This window comes from Halichoerus grypus, chromosome 1 (genome assembly GCF_964656455.1).
Source record: "Halichoerus grypus chromosome 1, mHalGry1.hap1.1, whole genome shotgun sequence".
NCBI classification, from domain to species: Eukaryota; Metazoa; Chordata; class Mammalia; order Carnivora; family Phocidae; genus Halichoerus; species Halichoerus grypus.
The window spans coordinates 38,277,181-38,293,086 of NC_135712.1; the positions used below are offsets into that span (position 1 = coordinate 38,277,181).

Consider the following 15,906-nt stretch of genomic DNA (forward strand, 5'->3'; position numbering starts at 1 on the left):
CTTCACTATAGCAATTTCATCATGTAATTATAATAAACCTACATCAAAAATAGGTGTAAATGAGGTCAAATTCAGAAATAAATAGAATCTTTAATAGACATGTACTTAAAAAGGCATCTATGCAAAGGACTAAAGAACTGAAGTATCAAATAACAAGTTAAGACTTAAACCTTTAAATGCTCATTTACCAGAATTATTTGTTAAACTTTACAATTATTTCAAATATTAAAAAGGAGAGCATTTGTATTTCAGCAAAACAATTAAAATTATCCTATTTTAAAAGTTTTTTGCTCTATAATAGTATAATGGCATTACTACTGATATCATTGGTTCTATTAATGCAGGAATTAATAATATGCTGGTACCTGGCTCAGGTCTTACATACATAGTTCAAGGTATTTGCATAGCATTTAGCAGGTTGTGATGACTATGCTGTAGCTATGTAAGCCTGAAAAGTAAAATCCATTCAGAATGCCTTAAGGTAATCATTTTCATTCAGAATTGTATAAACTGAGTTTTCTATTGATGCAGATTTCTCTTCTTTAGCTCTTAGATATTTTTGATTCTTTCAAATTATCCTCTATAAAATAGATTTGATGCTACACTAGGTGAATTTGTGTATTACAAGATTACTAGAGGTTGATCTTCCATTATTTCAGTTACATACAATCTGATACAATAAACTTACTCACTGACATGCAAAACGAATTATGCTCTCACTTAATGAGAAAACCATGCTCCAACACACAGTTGCTATTCAAGTAAATTCATTCACGCCTACATGTTATTAGGTACTAAATTACCTTTAAAATAATTCAGTAATTTAAAAAGTAGAAGGTTTGTATTAGAGGATTTTTAGAGCAAAAGAAAAAATGTAATTTTAGCACAGGCAACCATTTCTAGCATGAATTCGCTGATCTAGAAAATTACTTTAATGCACATATCAATATACAAGCCCGTTGCTTATATTTCAGCAATTTAAAAAAATCTATGAATACATTTTTTGTGTGTAATGAAAACATACAAGCAATTTTCATAGTAAAATCATAAATTTGCCTTTATTACTGTTATTCCAGGAAAATGAAGTTTTAATTGGTAAGTTTTTATTTAATTAGTTAAAATTAATAACAAGTATAAAATGGGAAAGCATCATTCATTCTAGGTTTAGTGTAGTCTTTCTGTATTGAGAAAATTAAATGTATCAATAGAAAAATGCATCTTTAACTTGTTTATGATAAAAGAGACCTGATAGCACTTAAGATTTGAGAAAAAGGACATTTGTCTTAAAGAAGAATATGAAAGAGAGAGATTATTATTTTATTAAATACCACTACTTGGATGTCTCAAATTCATGTACATTACTGAACTTAAATCATCATTTTCATTTTTAATATCATTTTAAAACTCCATGCCTGTTATAATGTTTGGCATACAGTGGACACTGGTTAAATTGTTTTTGGATGGATAGTTGAATAGAAAATCATTTAATATGAGATCTAGTTTGAAATTCCCATCTTACCATTCCCTAGCTATTTACTTTAAAACTTATGACTTACTGTTATTTATGTTGTTGATGACAATAATATACATCCTGAAGTTATTTCTGCTCTTTACTTAGAAGGGACTTTATTTTTGTGCATGGGGGAAGTGTAATATTTCAACATAAGTCGTAAAGCATTTTTAACAAAATTTTTTTATTTCTAATATCTTACATAAGTAAACACCCAAGAATAATTGTTTTTACTTCCCAATTATGTTGATTATATCTATTTACTCGAAGATTCTCATGTTGAAAGAAAAATATGAACCCTGTATAACCTTTGTTATTTGCTAAGTATTTGAAAAATGGGATATATCTTTTGTATGCCAGAAAGTTCTGCTAAATAAAATGACTTGATTTGATATGGTCTTTGAATCACAATTTAATTCATTCCTGTTTATTTGTTCCTCTAGTATAAATCAGGTTATACATTATTTATTCATGTTTCCTTTTAAACCATCTCAAATTCATTGCTTATTATATTTCCAAAGTGTACATAAATATGCATATATTTCTTTCACTAACTTTCATCTGCTTATGCAAATTTTTCATTTTGTATTTCAGCATTATCATTTTCATAAATAAATTCCTTATGACATTCTTTTCATGACATTCTAATGTATCTAGTTGCATGGAGATTATTTGCTGTATTTTAAACTCATGTTTTCATGGTTGATTCTTCTCCTCTCACCTTTTCCCATATTTCTTTGCTGTTCTTTTTACTATCTTACCTTTTATTCCAGTATTCCTGATTTAAAATAAAATTCCATTTATAGAGTTTACCCACAATTTACATCATTCAGTACAAATGTATAAAATGAGTGCTCAGTAAGAACCTTACCTTAAATTGGCAAACTTACAGCCAAATCAATTTATAGAATACCTTTTCAAGTGTCTCAATTTAGAGCAGCAATAGAAGCTAGTCAGGACCACACAGAAATGATGAACAATCTTCAGGAAGCAAACTTGAAAATCAAAGTAGATGAACTCACTATTGTTACATCCCATCTCATATGCATTTGGCAAGGTATGCATAGGTACAGATTCTATTCTCTTCAACACCTCAGCCAGCAAACAGTAGTAAAATCCTTATCGATTTCTGTATGAAGGTCAAGGGGAGGTGATCTAGGATATCCATTTGGATGGGACCTAATTTGGCTAGCCTAACTCTAGCAAGAGAAAAACTTTTGGAATGGTTAGGGGAAAGAAGAAGATTAAAATGGGATTGTTAATGTGTTTTTATTATTTGGTAGTTTAAAATGCACTTTTATTGAAAAGCATTATTTAGAAAGGGTGTCATTTCTATTTCCTGTTGAAGGAATATTTCAGCATCAATATTGTATGTATACACCGTTCTAAATAAAAAATAATTGTTTTATTATTACTATAACTCATATGTTTTTTATATATATGATGTCACTCACATCCAATTGTTTTTCTAACTTGTCACTCTACTCTCTTAGCCTCAGGTTCCTTTTCTCCTAAAGTTGTTTTGGTTCACTTTTACTTGTCCATTTAACTGTATCTCCCCATCTGAACAGAAACCTTTGCATGCCATTCTAATGACACTCTCTTCATACACTTTATTTGCATTGTGTAACACACAAATAAATCCCTCTTGCCAAATGCACATGATAGTTCATGATTTCCTTCAGCACAAGAGGACTTATGACTTGATTAGGTTTAATCACTGTTAAATCTAAGATGGAATTTTGCTCTAAGCCATTGTCCACTTATAAGATTATGAGTAGAATACTTAGGGAAATTCTAGGTATTTCATGACCACAGGTCTGTATGGGTCATATTTTTGGTCAAAGGAGAATGTGCGTTCTTTTGTATAACTTGATGATTTGTTTGTTTGTTTTTTTTTTTGCAGTTAATATTTCCTTTTAAACATAAAATTTATTTTTGGATGACTTAATATTTGTAAAGCAACTCTGAGAAACAATCATACCATGCCTAAATTCTCCCATGTTCAACCTGGACATCTTTTTATTATTTTCTATATGCTACACATCTGTAGATAGTGTGTTCTTACCATAAGAGTAAAGGAAATTGGACAGATGTACATTTGTGAGGATTATTAGTCAATGATTAGTCAATTCCTTATGTTTTCTATTAGATTTCCTTAATTATTTATTTTAAGAACAGAAGTAAATAGTACAACAGGTAGGTTAACAATGACTATTCTGCTGAAAGTGTGAGAGACTAAGAAATACCTAGTGGGCCAGTAGCATTTTTATCAGCATACCACAATGAAAAAAAGAAGTATTTCTTGGGCTTCCACAGCACTTAAAAATGAATAACATTTTCAAAATAAAGATCAAGACTATTTAAGAGAAATCTGCAATGTGAGGTGAGGTGTACTCTTATTTACCTTTATAATATATTTTTATTTTCATTTAAGTTTTGTTAATATTGCCATTAGGGGAAAAAAAAAAAGAGTGTGGACATCAGGCCAATTATTCAAAAAAGACTGTGCTGACTCACATATAATAATAACTACTGACTAAAAATAAGCACCTGTTTTGAAGTACCTTTCCTGAAGTGGCAAAATACTGGTACTGGTTATTCTTACTCTTCTCAGTCTGCCTGGTGGATCAAAGTGAACATTCATGAAATAATTTTCCATGGAACAGACAGAAGTCATCTGAGTCAGAATGAAGATTATACAGCATAATTGCTACTAAGTTGTATAAAGAAGTAAACAACAAAACAACAAAATCTCCCTCAAATTCTGTATTCTCTCTTCAATCTCTTTTGTTTAATCTCATTGTCAAGTTTCTTCAAAAGTGTTCATTACACTTAATATCTTCATTTGATCACCTCTCATTTTCTAAACATTGTGTTCTGCTTTCTCCTTTCATTTTTTCAATTAATCTTTTCATGGCAAAGCCCCTAAGGCTTATTGGTGGTCGCTCCCCATGGACATGACTCTGATCTTTTATAAACGTGGTTTTCCCTCAATATTTGAAGTATGAACATCTTTCATTCTTAAGTTTTTCCGTGCCTTTAGATGTACCACTCTCTCTTCAATAATCAACTACTTTAGTCTCCTCATCCAATAGCTGCTGTTTTGTTCATGTTATCCTACTTCTGTTCGCTTGGGTAGTCACTTTCTACATTGACTCTGGGCTTGACCCTGTGACTAGTTTTGGCCAATGGTACAATAACAAACTTGAAATAAGAAGAGACTTGGAAAATGCTTGCTCATTGGGCTGTACTCTTGGGAGCTAGGAGCCATGATATCAAGCCCAGTTACCACCTGTCATCCCAGATGACAGCCAGCCTATCGCCAGAAGCAGAGCCCCCTAAAACAGATGACTGGTAATTGACCATGGATGTATTAGGGAGCCAAGATTATAAGAACTGCCCAATGAAGCCCACTACAAATTGGCATTTCACAGAACTGTGTATTACAAAAATGGTAGTTGATGTATGGCACTGTTTGGGGGTGGTTTGCTAAAATGAAAAAAAATTAACAAATACACTACTTTTCCTTTTGTGCCTAGATCTTAATTAGTGACACTACCATTTATTCTATCATCTATCTGGAAACCCAAAGTCATTCTCAATTGTATTCTTTCCATTCTGTGTTTCATCAGTTGGTCTTTAATTCTTGCTGTTTTTTTTTTTTTTATCTTGCTGTTATTTTTAAACCTCAAATTATTTTAATACTGAAATAATTGAATATTTTATAAACTTAATATATATTTTTGATAACTTTTGACATATGCTAGAATGATTAAGGCAATAACTAGAAGTAGAATGATTTGTTCATATTGGAATATGGATTTAAATGCCTCTTTCCACCCTTAGGTTCTATCCATTATCTCATAACACACAATATTTCGATTATCTTATATGGTGTAGGTATGAGCCTATTGTTGATTCTTTTATGTTATTTCATTAATTCTGAGCCTTTTGAAAGACTTTTAAAGTCCTCCTTCTCAAAAATAATATAGAGAATGAAAAGATAGTCTATTTGGTGAGGCTTTTTTCATTATAAAAACCAAGAATTGTGTCTGTAGTTGTTTCACTAAGATGTAAAATCTCCATCATCTTGATTCCTTGTTTAACCAAAGACTGTTTGCACAGCTTGCAAATCATACATTTGCAGGCAATTAAATCTCTATAGTGCCTCTCTCTCATGGCTATGTTTGCCAGCTTTCTGGACCAGAATTTCTATTCTCATTTACAAAGCTAAGTAATACCCACAAAATCCTTGAAATAATTTAAAATTACGTTTCTGACAATTAGAGTACAAGGGTGAAAACTATTAAATGTTTGGCACTGGATAGTTATACGAGCGAGTGTCTTTTCTTATTATACCTATCATAAGTGCTCTGCACAGGAAGCATTTAAAAATATTGCCAATATTTCTTAGCTACTTACACCTTGCTACTTCAGTCAGAAAGACATGCCCTTTCTAAAGTAATCATGGAAGCAAATGAAAATAAGTCTTCTGTCAAGCACCCACTCAACATGGCTTTGTGCGTGGATTGAGTATATCATAGGACGTTGTCAATGTTGACCTTATTGAAACAACTCCTATCAAGTATTATAGTATGTAATATGCTTCTACACTTTGTTATTTCTTTTCATTTGCATTTGATGTGCCTTACTCATAGTAGGTGTACAATAAATAATGTTAGAATAAGTAAAAATTAACAAACAGTAAATTATTTCTCTATTCAGATTTCTTTCCTAACTTTTTTTATCCCTGTGTCAGCAAGAAATATATCCTGTTATACTATAATTAATGGGGGAAATACATAGTTTTGGAGTCTAAGAAACATATGCCACCTCTTAAAAACTTCCCCTTTAAATTAATGTTTGGTTAGAGGAGAAAACTTATATGGAGGCAAGAGAGAATTCTAAAATACAGAATTTGAATATAGGTGATAAAAAACTAAATCTTACAAGACTGATGGGCACTTCACTGGGTCAGTGTGAGTGAGGGTGGGCAGATGCAGAGACAGATAAGGGACAGCTACATGAATTTAATCAGACTGCGTTCTTGAGAGTATATATTTAAAATTCAGCTAAATAAGAATGTTATACAATAAAGAGTGCTGAGATTAATCCTTTAATTGTTTTTGTCTTGGAAATTTTTATCAAAACTGAGCCTGCTTTTGCACTTTTTTAACATGACGTCAACAAAATGTAAATTAAGTTTAGTAATCTACAAGTTGACACTTAGGCAGTTTTCCCATTCATATAAGAAAAATATTATTAGAAATAAACAACTATCCTACTTTTTATATTCAGATTCTTTTTTTTTTTTCTGGTTTATATCTTAAAACAACTAGCATATTCAAAGTTAGATCTATGTGTTTCGATAAATGCTGTTGTATTATGTTATAAACAGAAGTATTTATAGGGATTTGGTTAAATGAAGTAGCAAATGCACAAAAATAAGCCATTAAAAATGGCTTAATACTCAGTTCAAACCACTGATGACCACTATTTATGGATAAGAGTGTACCCTATTTTCTCACCAACACTTCTGCTTTCTATTTGGCATTTATCCAAATTTCTGCTGTGTTAACATTTGCTCCTGGGAGGAGATGAAGGAAAAAAGGTCCATAAGGTTTCCATTGGCCCAGATAGTAGAAACATCTGCTGGATTCATGGGCAGCTTGCTGGCCCAAGTCATCAGGGAGAGTTGATGCTTATCAACCCTGCCATATGAATCTATATTTCCTGTGCCCTGGGGCTACACAAGCTTAATCAAGAAAAAATAAGGAAGCACATTACATGTCAAAATTCCCTCATTAAATAAGCATTATATATTTTTAAAGTAACTATCATGGCATTATAAATTATGAGTTTAGTAGTAATGAAATTCAAATTGTAACAAATAGCAGATTTTATTGAATTTTATCATACATTAGACAATTTTGAGTAATGATGGATTCCATGCATTTAGAACTTTGCTTACAGAGATTTGACCTTTAAATGTGAAGAGCCAGTTATTGTTCTTGGTGAGAAAAAGTTTGTCAAAAAATTATGTACCACATTTTTTTTATAGTCATCTTTGTAGGTACCTTTAAATTAGCTGGTCAGTTATTTAAATGGTGAGATTTGGGAGTATAGTCGTGAACATAAATTTAATGAATTATTACTAAATATAATTATTGATTTTTAACACACACACACATTTGCTATTTCAAAAATAGTTGTATTCAGAAGTGTATACTTATTGCCATCTTGCTGCCAATACCTCAAACACTTGCAATTTTTGTTTTGTTTTGTTTTATTTTTACAATTATTCTCTGTGTCTGTGGCTTATCATATTCAGTGCCCTAAATTTGAAAAATCTGTACCTTCCAAGGTACAGATTAAAATTTTTGCAAAACACAGCATTCAATGGATATCTAAATTTAAGCAATGAGATGTATCAGCTGTTACTAATAATATGCATCATGTAATATACATCTTATTTATATATTATATATAGAGAAAAATACATATCTTATATTTATCTATCTATATTTATCTATCTAACACAGCATACATCTTTGGTTTCAGATCTGTCAAAGCATGTAAGAGTAGGAATTTGAAATGAAAATCCGTTGTTGCACAAATTATATGTAGAATTCATGAAATATGGCAGTCTGTTTAGTTTCAATCTGATCTGGAAAGGAAACAGGACAAACAGGAACAGTTTTAAGCATGGATAATGCGACTACTCTATTCTTATTGGAAGAGCATTTACTTCAGCAGACAGACTATGCCGAAATGATACTTTTTATTAATCTGATATTCTGGTTGCAGGGCCCACTTTACTAGAACAGCCGCACAATTCTTGGTTTCATGTATATGATAATACCCATGACACAACAGGCTTTATCCAACATCAAGTGTATCCGAAGGTCACAAGACAAGTGATACAACAAGGATATCAAGAACTAGCAGAAGCTTTGTGACTCCCTGAAATGCTTCTGAGTGTGCACAGTTACTCCTTATCCAAGACTAGACTGAGTCGATTTAGGTACTATACCTCAGAGAAGCCTCCAGCTCTGGAGTCTATTCAGCTTTCTTTTTCTTTTCTTTTTTTTTTTTTTTAAGATTTTATTTATTTATTTATTTGAGAGAGAGTGAGAGAGAGCACAAGCAGGAGGAGCCGCAGAGGAGAGGGAGAAGCAGGCTCCCCGCTGAGCCGGGAGCCCAACTCTGGGCTATATCCCAGGACCCCAAGAGGATCATGATCTGAACAGAAGCCCTACGCTTAACCCACTCAGCCACTCAGGCACCCCTGGAGTCTCTTCAGTTTTGATGCCTTAGTAGTCACGCAGCCTTCACAAGATTATGTCACCAGTTCCCATTCTCTGGTACAACATCATTTAGTCAGTCCTCATTTATTATTCAGTAAATACTCCCAACAATGAAATGTAGGTGCTTAGTCTAGTACACAACCACCTCCCCAGTTCTCATTTATTTTGGATCCAGTATACACCCATGAACTCCTTGAATTGCAAAGATGATTCAACCAAGAGTCAACTTTTTAGGATTTCCCGAAACTGAAGGAAAGCCCAAGAACCAGCTGTTAACCCTTGATTTCCAGTATTGTAGTGAAGGGATCACTGGTGTTGCTATCAATAATTTTTTTTCAGTTATCATTTTGCAACCATCTCTCCAGAACATGCATTCTTAAAATTTAAGGAATCAGTTGAGATATTTTCAATTCCAACTCACTTTATTTTATTGAAGTTTGATTTTAATAATTTCCATTTGAAACATTCCAATTCATTATAATTTTCTATTAACAGATAAAAAAATACAGTAACCCCAAAAAGGGATATGAAAAGATGGCATTAATTCTTTTTCTGCCTCATCAGAAGTAGAATTCTTTGAGCTGACTTATCTGCACAAATGTATACAAAGTATTAAGTTTCATTTTAATATTCTCCCACAGCAGTTTCCACTTGCTCTCATAGGGCAGTGTTCCCCTAGATCTAATGTGGCACTACAAAGGACTTGAACATCAAAGCACGTAAACATAGACAAGATGGGTGAAATCAACATTAATGAAATCTTTGTGCATTCAGAAATGATCAAACAGTGAAAAACACATCCTATTAACCACTGTGTTATTACATTTTTTTTTCAAAAGAGAGCTTGTTCCTTAGAGAATAGTCCAAGTTGATTTATGTTACCACATATTGATCAACACTTACATAATTCAGGTGGTATCATTGTGAACGCGTCTCATGTGTTCAAAAATATGTGCCCACTATGTCCATGGCAATGTCATGTGCCTGTTAGAGAATGAAAAGTAGCATGTGTTTCTGCCTCTGCTATCAAGAATTTTCCACATGTCTCAGGTTCACATACTAATAGTTTCCTGGGGCATAAAAATACTGTTATTAGAACAGCACAGAACAGAACAGCAAATACTCATTTCTATTATATTAATCAAAGGAAGAATTGTTTTATAAAGTTTATAAAAGACACTCTTATGCAGGAGAAAAATTCAAATATTTTATTACCTCACTTTGCAGTCCTTTGGGAACTCATTATTTATTTGAAAGCATGGTGTTGTTATCCATTCAGGGAAATACATCTTTGAAAAAGAACACTGTTTTAAAAATAGTGTGTACATCCATAGATAGTTTACCAGCAGTACTTTCTTTTCTCCCAGATAACCACTGCAGCTTTTAAAACAAGCAATAAAACAGAAATTCTCCATTATTAATAACAAGGCACTTCCCAAAGCAATGACATTTCAGAGTGGAAGTAAGGAATAAATTGTCTCTCAAAGAGTTGGGGGGCAGATATGGAAATATAGGTAACGATTCTGTTTTGGTACAAAGTCAAGTCAGTGAAACATGGGTTTCCATTTACTAGATTATTTACAGTATAAAATAAAAAAAATACCAAGATTAGTTACCTTTACAAATTATCCTATGATTTAATGAATTCTTTGATATTTTCTCAATAAGGTTCTTGATTATAAACACTATTTTTACGGTGATTCATTTCAAAGACTAAAAATCCTTGATTCAGGAATAATGATTAATTACCAGAAAAACAGTGTCTTCCCTGAATTTATATTCAGTCGCTCCCCTCAATGGCTTACCATTGCTTGTTAGAATAAATGTGAGCTCCTTATGAAGACATAAAAAGCCCTGCATGACGTGGCCTTGACGTTCTTTCCTACCTTGTATTGGGCCATTAGTCTGTTGTTTTTCAGGCACCAGACTCAGTAGTTTTTGTTTTTTGTTTTGTTTTGTTTTGTTTTTAGTTCCTTCAATATTCAACCTCTTTCCTGCCTCTGGCTTAGGATCTTTTACATCAGGTAACTTACTTTTCGAATACTGGCCACCCCTCTCCAACATTTTGTCCTCTGGCAATTTTTAAATGGCTGGGTCTTTCTCCCCATTTAGGTTTCAGCTGAAATTTCACCACCTTCTTAGCCAGCTTTCCTGTATAAATTTCTGTTTTCTTGTTTTACTGCTTATCTCTAGGCTGTAAGTTCTAAAGATAAAACTGTACATCATTTCTAGCCTGTTCATAGTTTTATCTCTAGCACCTACCATTTTAAGCACATTCTTGGCACAAAGAATATATTTGTTGAATAAATTAATTTCATAAAGTATATCTTATAGGCAAAATCCACTACAAAGGTGAAGATAATTTTCAGAGAGCCTTAACGTTGTATGCATTCATGTGTATAGTTCATACGCCTAATATGAACTGATTGCACATTATTGGACAACATGTTTGATATCATATTTTTTCTTAGATATATCTTAAGTGTATCTATGACATCTCAAAATTTCTTATTGCATCCTTTAATCCAAAGAGTTATAATTCAAATAGACATCTCTGTTGCTCTTTTACATGAATATATCTATTCAATGTTCCAATGCAATTATTTAAATTTTCTGCAGAGAATAAAATATGAAAAGAACATTAATCTATAGGCAACTTGGCTAATAGTCAATACAATTTTATGCTTGCTGAGTATGCAAATATGTGGCACAATCCAAAAGAAAGATGTTATCAAAATATGTCTCCTACAACTAAGTGAAATCACTAATTAGCAACAATATATTAGGCAACAATTAATTTGATTTGGTATATATATATTTTTTCATCTGGAATGAGGGAATACCAGCATAAAAACCATACTGAAGTCCTAATTGTCTTCTCAATATATTCCTTTCCTTACTATGTTTACCTTATTTTGCTAGCTGTATTTTGTATTTTTTAAGCAATTGTGTATTTGAAGTTGGGATTTAATAATGCTTGCTTTATTTTCTTGCATTTTTTTTCATTTAATTTGCTCCTAGAAATGTTATTAGGAATTTTAATTTTCCTTGAGGTTATTAAATATTCTAAAATGTATTATAATTCAACTTTATTTGTTCCTTTCTTTAAGTATCTGGACATCCTAAGACCTACAGGGTGACATGGAAAATATGGGTTATCATTTTCCCCCTTCTTATGTGTCATCCTTGTGCGGGGGCCATGCTAATCTTCTCTGTATCTTTCCAGTTTTAGTATATGCGCTGCTGAAGTGAGCACTTTTCCCCCTTTTTAGTCTCAGGTTGAAGTTTTCCCCAGGAACTTCAATTTTAAACAGTTACGTCCCACCCAGTACATTTTTTTTTTTTTTTTTTTTTGCTTCCGGAAGATTGATTATTGTACATTCAGCACTATATTCCTCACCCTGTCTTCAGAAGAGTCCTACCATCTGTGTGTTCCTTTCCAGAATATTTCCTCCAGGTTGACATCTCAATTTAGAATTTAGTTACGTGATTGAGCTTCACTGTGAACTAGACTGTGATTGTGGTCATAAATTTCTTTTCTCTGGAAGGCTGCCTCTCAAATGTTCATCAGTTAGCAAGTAAAGCTAGTCAGTTCTATCTAAGTCTTGCTCATTCACCCTGAAAGCAATATTCTAGAAAGATAAAATGAATTTATACACACATGATAATTACATGTTAGCCTTTTTTGAACTTATAAAAATAATTTAAAAATTCTCTTATTCTTTTATAATGCTTTGTGAGACATGTAGTTTACTTTTCATTTTAAAATTATTTCCTTTGCTTTTTATTTTTCCACATTACAATATTTGAAGATCTATATGAATAGGAAGAGAAACAGCTTTATGAATATGAATGTGAACAATTCATCAAGTTCATTTTTTCTTGAAAAACTATACATGTTCATTCAATAAATTATTTTTGAATTTTTGAGAAGATTCAAAACATTTTAGGGATTAAATTAAATATAGATAAATTAATAAAAACAAATATATTTTAATGTTTTTATTTCAAAAATCTATTTCAGCTACAAAGCTAGATATATTTATATTTAATCTAGTCTGAGTCTATGATATTTTAATAACTTTTTGTTTATCATGCATTTTGACAGAATAATAGGCAAAAAAACAAGCAAAGAATGAAAATAACCGGTTTTGTACAAATATATGTTTTTAAAATATTGGGCATTCTTTTAAAAATTGGATAATGTTTTAAAACATACTGAAGCAATACAAGGCAAGAACACTAGGCAAAAACATAAAACAGCATTTCCTAGGATTTTATATTCTCTGAAACTCAGAATTTTATAAATTAAGGAAAATATAAACTTTGTGATATGGCTGAGTAATATAAATTTAATGGATGAAATTGGAGAAATTTACTTTGGGTAGGAAGATAAACTGCTGGGATATCTATAATACAGAAGGCTGAGGTATACAATCTCACAAAAACATTTTTGAAATGTAGGGGATGGGGCACCTGGGTGGCTCAGATGGTTAAGCGTTGCCTTTGGCTCGGGTCATGATCCCATGGTCCTGGGATCGAGCCCCGCATCGGGCTCCCTGCTCTGCGGGAAGCCTGCTTCTCCCTCTCCCACTCCCCCTGCTTGTGTTCTCTCTCTGGCTGTCTCTCTTTCTGTCAAATAAAAAAAATCTTAAAAAAAAAAAAAGAAAGAAAGAAAGAAATGTAGGGGAAGGTGCTGATGTTATATTTCACCTACATTACAAATTTCTTCAGGGCCAGCCCTGATCCTGATAATCAAGAATTGACTCTAATTATAAATTCTATCATAGACACAGCAAATGGTAACTAGTTTTGTTATGATGTTGCGCAGTTAACTGGGTCACCTACTCGCAGTCACTGTGCAGGTTAATTGGAAACAAACCAATGGTAATCCCATTGGTTTCCTGGTCTGCTATGAGTGTCCAGAAAAAACTATTATCACATTCTGGAAAAGGGGAAGAGAGGTGAAATTTCTACAGGAGAATTATGATTCTCTGGGTCAGGAGCTGTGGGAGCCACTGTAAATCTGAAAGAGCCTTTTGTCATGGATCAGAAGCCAACAAAGGCCCTGGGCCAAGCTTTGAGTACACAGAGATTCTGCTCCAGGAGTCAGGAGCAGGATGGGTCGCTCACAGTGGCCACAGTGAACACCAGGATCTGGTCTCCGGGATTGTAACTGCTGAAGCTGCCAGTTTGGCATTGTCATGCTCTAATATCAGGAGGAGAAAGCCCTTCCAACCTTCCTGGCCTTGCAAGACCCACTGCCCGCCAGCTTTGTTTCTTCCCTTCCTTGGTCTGGCAGTTGCAATGGAACACAGGTCTCCAAAGTGCTTCCTGTCTCTATGGAAACTGGCAAGCAGCACCAGACTGATGGCCATGCTCCACAGTGGCTGGGCAGAGGGGTGGCACAGAAGGTGGAGACCAGGTGTTCTACGCTATAAGACAAGCTGAATCCGGAAGGGATGGAGTCAAAGGAAAATAAATTATATGCGGTCACCTAGGAAAACAGAGTACCGAAAGTTGTTCAGACAAACCTAAAAGCTAGAATGAAATCACAGGAAAATTGCTAGAGAATTCTAAATATTTGAAAGAACAGAGGGACATTTCAAAAATGGAAACGTTTTGCACTTAGTTATCAGTCTTAATTTTTCCTCCAGTTCCCTTTCTCACATGATAGAGCATTTATTGTACTTCTCTTGAGAATTTTAAGCTTGCATTAATAGCATTTGTGCTTTTCAACCCACTAGGCTTTAGGATGCAATACGTGTTTCAGTACACACAACTACTGAGCCACAACTTTCGCATTAGAAGGTTATTTGTTTAGAACGCCTTCAGTAATTTGGTGGAAGTAATAGCATGCTGTGTGTGCATTTAGATATATTTTTAGACTCTAAGCAACAAGAATGATCTTGAACTTTCTAAGATTCAGGTTCTTTGTATAAATCCCAAACCTGTTGAACAGATGAGAGCGGGGAGGGAAACACAAAGCTGAGAAGAGTTGGAGGGGGGGAGACCTAAAGAATAGTAAGCTACCTTTGTATTTCATTTAGAAATGAATTGCCTATTTCTGTCCATTTCTTATATTTAAGAACCTGTAACAATACTGTGTATCTACGGATACATTTGGCACCTGTGCTTTTCATAACCAAAATACGAGAACCTTAATGAGACCAGTATTTTGCATTTAAGGTGGGGTTCTTGAGAGGCCACAAAAATATTTAAAAACAAGTCAAAGCATCATATATGCCACTCGCTTCAGATGCCAGTGACTCTGTCGAATTAAACAATTTTGTAGACTTAGTTGACAGTTTTCACAAAGTATAAATATATTCCCAAAGGAAGAACCAAAATATGGGGCATGTTTATCTCATGAGAAGTTTATGATTTCTTATTGAAAAGCGAGATCTTAAATTCTCTTCACATCTTGTTTTTGTTTGTTCCCCCTCACTGTTGTTAAGTCCAGTTCTTCCTCTGAGAAAGTTGTGCTCATTTTCAGAAAGAAAAATAATGAGGGTCCTTGGTTCCTGTTAAACAGCCCACAAAAGTTGATCATGTACCCTGACCAACCGCTGACTGTAACTCAGTCCCTCTCAGATGTGCAAAGACTCAGCCTCCGCCTGTCTGTCTAGATATATCTCAGGTGATTATTGCCCTGAGTAAGTAAGCACTCATGCACCGTGTGCACTGATCCACTGTTGCGGCCCACATTTAATCTTTAGTGCAGGAAGAGAGATGGAGAAAACCATCGCCTTCACTCATACATTCAGGAGATAGCAAGGCTTGAATGATGACGTTTCTGGAAGCAGAGCCATGTTTTGGGATCAGTGTTCAAACATGCGTTTTTGCCCTGTCTGCTCTCTTTCAACAATACTGCTGGCTTCAAAGATCTCTCTTTGCCGCTTTGCTTATTGCATCTCTGCGGTAATTGCACATCACAGCCTGTCAGCAAGGTCGAGGTGGCCATGATCTTAGAATTTGCTTCTTTATGTACTGTGTGACAGTGTGTTGGGTGCTTGGTGGTCAGTCAGTGAAAGTGTGCTTGAAATGTGGGAAGCAAGGACAGCTCTTAACTAACTGAGGTCAACA

The 15,906-nt window shown here is 33.7% G+C and overlaps 1 protein-coding gene and 1 pseudogene across 3 annotated transcripts in view; one reads left to right on the top strand and one right to left on the bottom strand.

Moving 5' to 3' along the window:
• Window positions 1-15,906, top strand: part of CADM2 (cell adhesion molecule 2) — a 1,094,969-nt gene that overhangs the window by 821,260 nt on the left and 257,803 nt on the right. The gene's annotated exons all lie outside the window — the stretch shown is intronic.
• LOC118541900 (U6 spliceosomal RNA) lies at window positions 11,967-12,076 on the bottom strand (annotated as a pseudogene).